The sequence below is a fragment of the Sarcophilus harrisii genome, chromosome 2 (genome assembly GCF_902635505.1).
Source record: "Sarcophilus harrisii chromosome 2, mSarHar1.11, whole genome shotgun sequence".
Classification (NCBI taxonomy): Eukaryota; Metazoa; Chordata; class Mammalia; order Dasyuromorphia; family Dasyuridae; genus Sarcophilus; species Sarcophilus harrisii.
In genome coordinates, this window is record NC_045427.1 from 305838183 (window position 1) to 305849139 (window position 10957).

Genomic DNA, 10957 nt, shown 5'->3' on the forward strand with positions numbered 1-10957 from the left:
ATTCAAAGACAAGAGCAACCCTGGGGGAACTTTAGGATCATTTTTATCTGGAAGTCCCCTATATTACCTGAAAATCTTCCACAGGACATTTAGTATATGTGACAAATCTGTGACAAAAGGTGAAAAGAGGTAGGAAGAGCATTCCAGAAATAGGAAATTGCAGAAAAGGGCATGTTGTATTGTGATAGTGCTAGATTGCTGAGAGATTTAAGTGCCAGGCAAAGGAGTTTGAATCCTTCTGAGTTTCCATTTGAATTTTGGGAGCTCATTGGCATAGAAGTAGTCAAAAGAAAAAGATATGGAAAGAATAAGAAAGAAAAAACAAGAAAGACCTGAAAAACACAGGAAAATTGTATCTATCCCCCAATCACTAATGAATAAAGGAAACAAGTTACTCCAGTGGTTGGAATATGGATGGGGGAATGATTTATTACTAAGATAAAATAAAGTAAGCTAAGCCCAGAGGCTCTCACTCCTACACTCATCTATAAATAGGACTCCTTCCTTTTTTATCTCAGTGATCTTGGAGATTCTCCCAACTTCAGAAAGCACCTTTCTGATTTCTACAGAAAAATTCCTTGAGGACTGACTGGTAAGAGACAGAAGAGAGAAGGGAGGGGGAGGTGCAGACAGCTCCGGCCAGCATTGACCTCTGCTGGAAAGCCAGCTGTTTCCTCCACTTTGAAACAGTGACTAACCCTTCGCTGTCCCCAGACTGTTCAGAGCAGCTTGGGAGGCTTCCAAACATATTTTATAGTCCAGATGTATAACCACTGGCTGTGACTTTTTGTATGAAGAACAGGTGGGTGGTAATTACTCTAGCAGAAGCTGCTAGAGACAGACACAAAATGGGGGGAGGTGAATCTGTTTAGTAGGAGTAGAGCAGGAGAGCCTTTCCAATCCCTGGCTTGCTTTGGGGAGAATTGAATTTAAGGAGAAATGCGTTTTTGGTGAGAATAACACCACCTCTACCTACCTCACTTTCCATCAGTTCCATGAAATATATTCTTTGATTTCAAATTGCAGGACCAAGGTTCAGACGGCTGCTCTGCTACTATTTAACTCTGCACAAGTCATTTCAAGTCTCTGGGGTCTCAGTACTCACAAATGCTCTGTGAGGTCATTTCTACTCTTAGTCTGTGATGTTTATCCTTGACAACTCCACCTAATTTTTCTGTTTCTTCCACTCACCTATCATAGTGCTTTTCTTCCCCAGTCCATATAAGTAGTAATCCCAAGATCTCTCTCCTTATGATCAAAACCTGGGGGGTGTGTGTGTGTATCGTGTCTGTATAGATTTGGAAGAGGGAAATGAGATCATATTACTCATTTACAATTCAGTGTGCATTAGTTTCTAGTCAGCCTTACATCTCTTCTAGAAAATATCTGCATTTTAAACCTGATCTTTAATTGTGGAAGGGAAGATTTTGATCCCTGTTAAAGGAATCTGGAGATAGAGAAGGATTTTCTCTAGTACCCCAAAACAATCACTCTTTACATTTATATAGCACTTTAATATTTTCAAAACGTTTTCCTTTGCCACTGGACTTCAATGTAGACTTTGGACAACTCTGCCTCCCTTAAATCTAATTCATGAGCAAGTTGAGATATAACTCAATATTGTCATTGGTCCTCTTCAAAAACAAAGGACCATCAACAAACAAACAGTACAATTAAGCATCTGCTATGTGCCAGACACTATGTTAGCCACTGCTAATACAAATACAAAAGCAAGACAGTCCCTGCTATGGTTCAATAATACCATCTCATAATGGTCCTTGATACAGAATAGTTTATAAAGTATATTTAATGTCCTTTGAGAATTTTTTCACTTCCCAGATAAATTTAACTTTTAGTTTGCAAACTTTCTCTTCTTATTCTCTCTGTCTATCCTTTCTCCCCCACCTCTTTCCATATAAATGATATTTATGTGTCTCTCCCCCCTCTTTCCATATAAATGATATTTATATGTATATATATATATATACATGTAGAGACATACATATATACATATACTCTTGCATATCTGTAGGCTTTTTCTATGTTTATGAGGAGCTTTGTGGCATATTGGACAGAGTGTTGGGCATAAAATCATGAAGAACTCTTGTTCAAATATTGAGTCTCTTGCTGTGTGTATGATTATAGGAAAATCATTTAAATTTTTTACCTCAGGCAGCTCCAAGACTTGACTACCAAGAACAATGTTTGGTGTGGTTTCTTCATTCTGAAAGAAATCACAGATCTTGATTATATATGTGTGTTGTGAGTGTGTGGTGCATATATATATACACATATATAAGGTACATATATATATACACATATATGGGTTTTTATATACATAGATATAGCTATGATAAACATACATGTATATGTAAAATGTATTATATATGTGCATCACATATATTATATATGTATATATTCTACATGTATCTTTGTTCTTTCTAAATTTATCCCTGTCATATAGTATCTATTCAATTTGTGTTCATAGCCTCATGTAATTGTCTTATCTGGGTGGGGATGTTGCTTATAAATAGGCACTTAAATCCTTCTAGGAGGTGAGGGTATTTGATTGTAGTATTGGTGAAGTTCCACAGAGGGTGAGGCAGAAAGAGCTTTTAAAACCCTCCTAAATATAGCTGGTATTTATAAAGAGCTTTAAGGTTTGCAAAGGGCTTTACAATAAATGTTATCTCATTTGATCTCCACAGCAACCCTGTGGGGGGATAAGGGTTATTATTTATCTATTATTGACAGATGAAGAAACTGAAGTCAAATGATTTGCCCAGAGGCATACAACTAGAAAGTATCTGAAGCAAGGTTCAGACTTGAGTCTACCTGATTCGAAGTCCAGTATCACTTAAGGATAGTAAGTCATGTCAAAGAAGCATCTGACTTCCTTGAATCCTGTCTTACCCTCCCCCAACTACCTGATGAAACAAAGGGATGATATAGATCTGGACCTGATGATGCACATTTATTTAAAGATACTAGTATAAGTAATCATTCAACTATGTTGAAACCCACAGATTAATATACCCCATCACCAATTTTACCCTTGAGGTTCATAAGAACACTCTCCCTATTCCTTTACAATATCAAAAGAAGTTTTATGGTGGTGATGGCCTACAATGTTACAATATTATTGCCTCGACCATGTCTATCCAGTGGTGTAATAATAATAATGTAATTATAATAAAATATTATTAAAATTATAATAATTAAAATAAAACAACATTATAATAGTTATTAAAACCTAGAAATGAGGTGAAGCAGCATGATATGGCAGAAAAAATCCCCATTAGATTTGGGATTGAAAAATTCAAATACTGCTTTTGACATTTATTATTTGTGTGGTCTTGAGTCGGTTAACTTAAATGAACCTCAATTTCTTCCCCTGTGAAATGGAATCATAAGATCTTAGATTGAAAGCTGGAAGGGATCTTAGGAACCATTGAGCCTAACTTCGAGTTTTTACAGATAAGGAAACTATCAAAAAAATCTTGCCCAAAATCAATGTCAGGAGTAAATATTAGAAGTAAGATTTAAACCCATGTACTCTGACTCAAAATGGATTGTTATTTTTTGTTTTGCTCTAAGATTTGACAGGGTTGTTGTAAGGATCAAAGGAAAGAATGAGAGTATAACTAGGGACTGGCCAGGGGAGACTTGGTTCTCAGAGCACACTTGGCTTCTGAGTGAAGAGAGTAAAATGCTATCCCACTGCTCCATCCCTTCCCTATGTAGTCACCATGTGACATTGAAGATGTCATGCTGCTGTTTCTATTGTCTCTACTGTATATATTTTCTTATGCTGAGTGTCACAAAGACAGGAGAAGCAGCAGGTGTCCAGGAACTGGAATCCACAGCAGACTTTGCTGGCAGCTGAGTTCAGGCAAGAAGTCAACCCTGAGGGTCAACCTCTTGACCCAGTAGTGAATGTATATATTTGCCCAGACATCATGTCCTGAATGTAAGAGTGTGACTTGTCATCAACCATGCTATTCCCAGAAATGAACTTGGGAGTGGGAGGGTAATGTATCATAGCAACGACTTTAAGTTGGATCCCACTCTCCCCCTGTAGAGATTTAGAGAGGGAGAGTTTGCCTGATTTGGGGGGATATCCTGTACTTGGGTTTTTTACTCTTTTCAGTCAGTGTTCCTATAAAAGCTAATTGTGCATTGGTTTTGAACAATGAGTTGATACTAACTAGACAAAATATCATTAGGGTATTAGTCATTGGTTTAATTATATTGAGATAGTGAAATTGGGAAAATGGGATTCTGAAGACTATTGCCCTAGAAAATACCTCAAATAAACCTTCTAGGCTTACCCTTAGAACACTAAGACAGAGAGTAGCAGCAGCAGAGCTTTGGGGTCTTGACCTGCTTGTGTGTGGGGATTGGGCAAGGGATATATGTATGTGTGTAAACATATACATATAGACACAGACACATACATACACAAGTGTGTATTTATACATACGTGACATATCTGTGCTATATATTCTCTCTGTATCTTTTCTCGTCTCTATCTCTGACTCTTCTCTTTGTCTCTGCCTTTTTTTTCTCTTCTTTCTGTCTCTTCTCTCTGTCTCTCTCCTTCTCTGTCTGTCTGTCTCTCATATTTTATAAATATCAAAATAGTATATACATGTCAGCTATTATTACTTCCAGAGAGGAAGGGCTCAAAGGATTCTCCTGCTTCATTTAAATTCCCTACAATTGACTAGAGCATAAAAATAGGGTCACATTTTCCTCTGGGCAAAAAAGAAATCACCCAGGACACCTGTGTCTATCAGGGGCTTATAACTCTAGGCCATTTAATACAGTAGTGCATAGTGGATATTTAAGGAATATAAGGAGAGATAGAATGTTAGGCTGTTGGGTGCAGTGCGGTTGAAGTTGTGCCAAATGTTCTCTATGGCTAAAGAGCCAAATCTCTTACTAGTCAGGCAGTTGGACAACTATGTCCAAGTCACTTTTCTTACCTTGGAAATCCCCCCTTGCAATTATAAGTAGTTCCAATATATACATATATATTTATATAACTAGATATATATATATAAATTATATTTCTATAGACACACACATTCATGTATGTATGTATATGTATATACATCAATATACATGTATAAATGAAAATTTTATAGCTGCAAATATGACTAAAAGTCATCTCAAATTATAGAATAAATGCTGAAGAGGTTTTATTTCATAGCCTTGACTCAACAGACATCTTTGAAATGCTTCTGGACCAAAAGCACAGAAATCATATATTCTGATCATCTAGGATAATCCTGATTATAAGGAAAGATAACAAGACTTTATTAAAGAAATATCCTTTCTCAGATCCCATGTCCTGAAGTTTGGATATTAAAATGTCACCTTAATTAAAAGACTCATAACAATCATATTACTTTAAAAACTTAAAAAAAAAAACTTTAAAAACTGGAAGAGGGTCTAGACATATGATTTCATCAGTGTGGAGACTTCAGGTATGGAAGTGTTTTCTACCAATATAGATTGGCACTTCATTTGTACTTTTAAAGAAGTGTCTGGGATTTTTGTTTTTCTTCCCGGGTTATTTTTACCTTCTGAATCCAATTCTCCCTGTGCAACAAGAGAACTGTTCAGTTCTGCACACATATATTGTATCTAGGATATACTGCGATATATTTAACATATATAGGACTGCTTGCCATCTAGGGGAGGGGGTGGAGGGAGAGAGGGGAAAAATCGGAACATAAGTGAGTGCAAGGGATAATGTTGTACAAAACTACCCTGGCATGGGTTCTGTCAATAAAAAGTTATTATAACAATAAAATAATAAATGAAAAAAAAATAAAGAAGTGCCTGGAGATACTGAATGGTTAAGCTACCCTCTTATGGTCACAGCTATTATTTATCAAAGGTAGGACTTCTGAGTCCAAAGTTATCTTATCCACTATACCATTATTGTGTCTCAAAAAAAGTTTAATAATAACATCAGTTTTCTTTGAGTGAAGGAAAAGGAATGAAAAGAATGAAAATTAGATTGGATTTCATTGTTATAAGGAACTCCCAGCTGAGGAGTTTCTACCTATGAGAATTAATATCTTCTCTGAAACCTGTAGTCTTAGAGAGTTTCCTGAAATACTGACAGAGAAGCTATATAGAAGGAGAACTGGAACTCAGATCTTGGTTCCAATGAAAACTTTATCCACTATGCCATGCTAACCCTGAAGGGAAATGAAAAATAATATGGAAAAAGAAATATGGCCACCCTCTCCTCTTGCCTCATCTATAGAAATTTTCCCAGGGTCGACTAAGGGATTAAAATGGCCCTGATCTAAATAGCAACAATTATCCCAGGGCTAAGCTATTTGTTGTCTATACCTTCAGTGTTGCTCACACACAGAGTCTCACCAGAGAGTCTGCCTTTTATGTACTGGACTGCTGGATTCCAGGGAGGAAAAAAAGGCTTGCTTGGGTGCTCCTCTTGCCTCCTGTCTCCCCATGCTGGCTACACAAGCAAGATTTTTCAAGACTTTTCTTAATGGGTTGTTCTCTGGGGCTTTGCCCAGTTTTGTCTTCAGCAGTGGTATTGCCAGCCTTTCCCTACTGGAGATCGAAAAGACTTGCTGCTGGGAAATTCAGCTTGTACAGTCTCTACCGCGTCTCTTCACCCCTCCCACCCTCATACCTTGTCAGACAGACCCCTAGACACCCCCTTCTCTGGCCCCAGACAAGTTTTCCTTAGTGTTTATAGGCCTTGTAGCCATTTCCAGAGGATTTGGCAGGATTAGGTGAATATTGTCCTTTCCATCTTCCCCTTATAAATCAATCTCACCAGATAGACCTTTGCCTTCCCTTCACTCCTTTTTCATAAGGTCTTTCCTTGGGTCTACATACTGGGAACTGGAATGGTAACTTCTGGGTTACCGAGTACTCTTGTTGAGATGTCCACCTTCCACAGTGTCCATAGTGAGGGCTTCAAACTTCTTTTCTCCATAAAACTTCTCTTCCTCCCCCCTCCCCTGCTGCTTTGGGTTACCAATGTCCCTTGGCAATCTTCTAATTCCCCCCCCCCCCCCGCCTCCCCGCCGAGGCCTCTCTGCATATATTGCCTACAGTGTTCAAAACCTTTATGTTTCTTTTTCATGTCTTTTTCATCCCTCCTTCCCTCCCTTCCTCCTTTCCTTCTTTCTTCCCTCCCTCCCTCCCTCCTTCCCTCCTTTCCCTCCATTCCTTCCCTCTCTTCCTTCCTTCCTTTTATACCTTCCTTCTTCTGTCCTTCCTTTTCTCTCTCCCTTCCTTTCCTTTCTTCCATCTCTTCCTTCCTTCATTCCTTACTCTCTACCTCCCTCCCTTCCTTCCTCCCTTCCTCTCTCCCTTCTTCCCTTCCTTCCTCTCTCTCTCTCTCTCTCTCTCTCTCTCTCTCTCTCTCTCTCTCTCTCTCTTTCTTCCTACCAGAGAGTCTTGTGGGGGATCCAGACTGTCCCCCTACACCAACCCCACCCACCTGCCTTCTGTTATCTTCAGCTACCTTTCTTCCTCTCCAGGCTGGTTGGCATTGGTAACTTCTTCCCCTTCTCTGGCCTCAGCATGCTGAGCTGCTTCCTCCTCTTCCTGCTCATTAGTGCAGATATTACATGAGACCAGACCTGCCTCTAGCCCAACATTCCACTCACAATTCACAACTAAGCTGTTTTTCACTCCTGCCTATTCCTCCCCCTATCCCCAGCTTAATCTACCTTCCCTCTGTCTGTTTCCCACCCAATTTGGAGCTGTTTGGCAGGAGGGATCTCCCCCAGATGCTATATCAGAGGTTTCAGTAGTCCCAATTTCTTTTCTCCATATGTCTTGCCTTGGCTGGGCTCTCTCATCAGAGCCTGGAAAAGGAGCCTTTGAGTTTGGGAATCTGTTTCCTCCATTTGATTCAACCAAACTGTAATCAGTCAACTTGGGGGTTCAGGGAAAAAAAGCCCATCTGTTTCCCCATGTTTTTGTCCTCAATTTAGGATGGGGAAAGGGCATTCTCTGGAGAACTGTTTGAGAGATTTATGAAATCTAATGGCTGGAAGGAAGTTGAGAGGTCATCCAATTTATCTCTTTGCCTTCAGAAAGGTCCTCAATCAAACCATCCCAGACTAATGAGACTTTATTAAAAATTTAAAGACTTCTCCAACACTCAGCCTTGAAGAACAGATTTCAAAACCATTCAATATATTTCAAGATATTAAAAAGTAATTTTGATATATTTGAAGCTATTTCAATATATTAAAAAATTCAAGGAAGGTTCTCCTTATGTCCAACAAATCCTTATTGCCTATGATTTAGGCCCATGAATTTTTATAGCATTTTTAGTGAACATGGGGAATATGCTTACTATCATAAAAAAAAAAAAACCAACCCAAAACTTGATCTCTTTGAAGACTATCTCCCTTCAATCTCCTCTTCTTCAGGTTGACAAATCACAGTGTCTTTTCTCACAGTACTTTTTACCCAACACTTTGATCTGTGTAGCTTACTTCTCAACATTTTCCAAGTTTTCCCCATCCTGGAGTAGTTTAAATTTTGGTTTATGTCTAGGATCTCCCCAAAGAGGAGAATGGAAAACTACTCAAGATGAACTAGTTATGGTAAAGGTATCTATTTCCTCCACATAAAAGAAATTCTAAACTCCAAAAGGCTCTCTCTACCACTTCCGCCACAGATGAACAGACTTAAAACAGATTCAGTAAATTATCGCTATTCTCAATCTTAGCATTCATTGGCAAAAATAATTAAAAGTAATTTAATTATTTAATTAAACAATCAGTGGCATTAGTAATAATAACTATTGTTATACTCCTCCATGAGGTTGAAACCTAAACATCAATATTTGAAGCAGTTTATAAGACTGCTAAATAGTCATTTTTCCATTTCACCTCGGTTCTGCACTGTCTAAACAATTCCCTTTCCATTAATATCTCCTGGTAAAGGGCCAGGACATTGAACTTCTCTTTTGGAGGAATGTTCTCTGATATAGGACTTTGCCACATCAGTTCTGAAAAAGGAATTCAGAATCCACAACATTCTTAACTAACAGAATTGCTTCTGAAACAGAATATATTCATCTTGGGATCACTACTCTGTCACCTACTCTAAACTCAGGATACACAAAGCAGAAATGGCAGCCTGGGGCTATATTTTAGATGTCATGTGGTCATAGTTCACTATTTCTATCAGAGTGCAGGAAGGACAACAGTCTCCTCTTTTAATAGTCTTAATATGATCTGCATCTGGGAAAAGAAGAGACCATTCAGATTGGGTCACTCCTATTTAAAAGTCCACCAAGTTCCCAATTCTTTCTTCTTAGGGACCAGTAAAAGAATAGCTTCAACATTCCCACAGTGTCTGAAACAGTCTTACATTTTAGCCTGCCAGACACAGTCAGTCAATTGACTCACATCCCTGCCCCTCAAGGAGCTCACAATCTTTATCTTCCAAGTACCAGTGCATTAAACTAGAACACAGTCTCCCTGAAAGCAAGAAGGGCAGGAGGTGACTATTCTGATATATCTGTCTATTAAATAGGAAATATATGCCCACCCAGGAAAGATAAATGATATAATAAATGCATGACAGCATTTTGAGCTTTTAGGAGAAAAGTATTATGAAAAGACAAGGCATTATCAAGCTTGTTGATAGATTGTTTTACTTCAGGTTTCTTGTCTCTGTGGTAAATCCTCTTCTCTTCTTTCAGCTCCATTATTCAAACAGCTCCTGGCTTATTACCCTTAGAACTTGCAGTATCGTAAGGACAGCCAAGCCATTTTTCTCTGTCAGGGAAATTGACATTGTTGAACATCCATTATCTTATAGCGATCAGCGGAAGACCTGCTGGACCTGGAATCAGGAAGATACAACTTTAGGAAATACAACATTTAGATTCAAAATTGGTAAAATGGAGATGTTAATAATACAGTTCATAGGCTTGTTACAATGAAAGCATAAATATATAAGTGATTTGCACATTTCAAAGTGCAATAATCTTATGATTATAGGTATAGCTTACCTGAGAATCACAACTACCACATAGCTGCATTCAAACTCTCTTAAGCTTCTAGAGGGCAAATCTTTTGTGGGGAAAAGACTCTCCCATTTGTTGTTGTTTAGTCATGTCTGATTCTTTGTGAAAAATTTACTAGAGAAGTTTGCCATTTTCTTTTCCAGTTCATTTTACAGATAAGGAAACTGAGGCAAATGGGTTAAGTGATTTGCCTAGGGTCACACAGCTAGTAAGTGTTTGAAATCAGATTTGAATACAGGAAGATAAGTCTTCCTGATTTCAGGCTTGATAGAACTATAGATCTTAAGTCCAATAATATTGGGGCAGCTAGTTTAGAGCACCAGCCCTGAAGTTAGGAGGACCTGAGTTCAAATCTGGCCTTAGACATTTAATACCTCCTAGCTGTGTGACCCTAGGCAAGTCACTTAACTTCAATTGTCTTAACAAAACAAACAAAAAAATCTAAATAAGCCCTATGACATGTTTCCATTTATACAAAACCAGCTACTCACAATATCTACACTTTTAGATCTAAAACATAGCCATTAAGTTGGCAATAAGTCAAAGGAACATTATTTCAGTCCATAAATTAAAAACAAAAATGGATAAATCTCATATTAAAAGAAACACAGGAATAATAAACATATCATAAGATATATCTAAACTTCAGTAACTCTCCCACTTCGTATCTGTGGGGAGAGTAGGCATATATAGAAATCTGGCAGGCAAACATGGATGGGGAAAACTCATATACTCGGGGTAACTCACTGTTCTGGAATTATAAATTTCAATGTGGTTTTTTCCTTTCTCTCTCAATAACTGTCCATAAAACTTTCTTGATGAGTTTTTTTCCTTGCTAAACTGAGTTGATCTATGATGAGTTTGACATGCACTTTATTAAGCATGACATCTTAGTCAAACTAATTG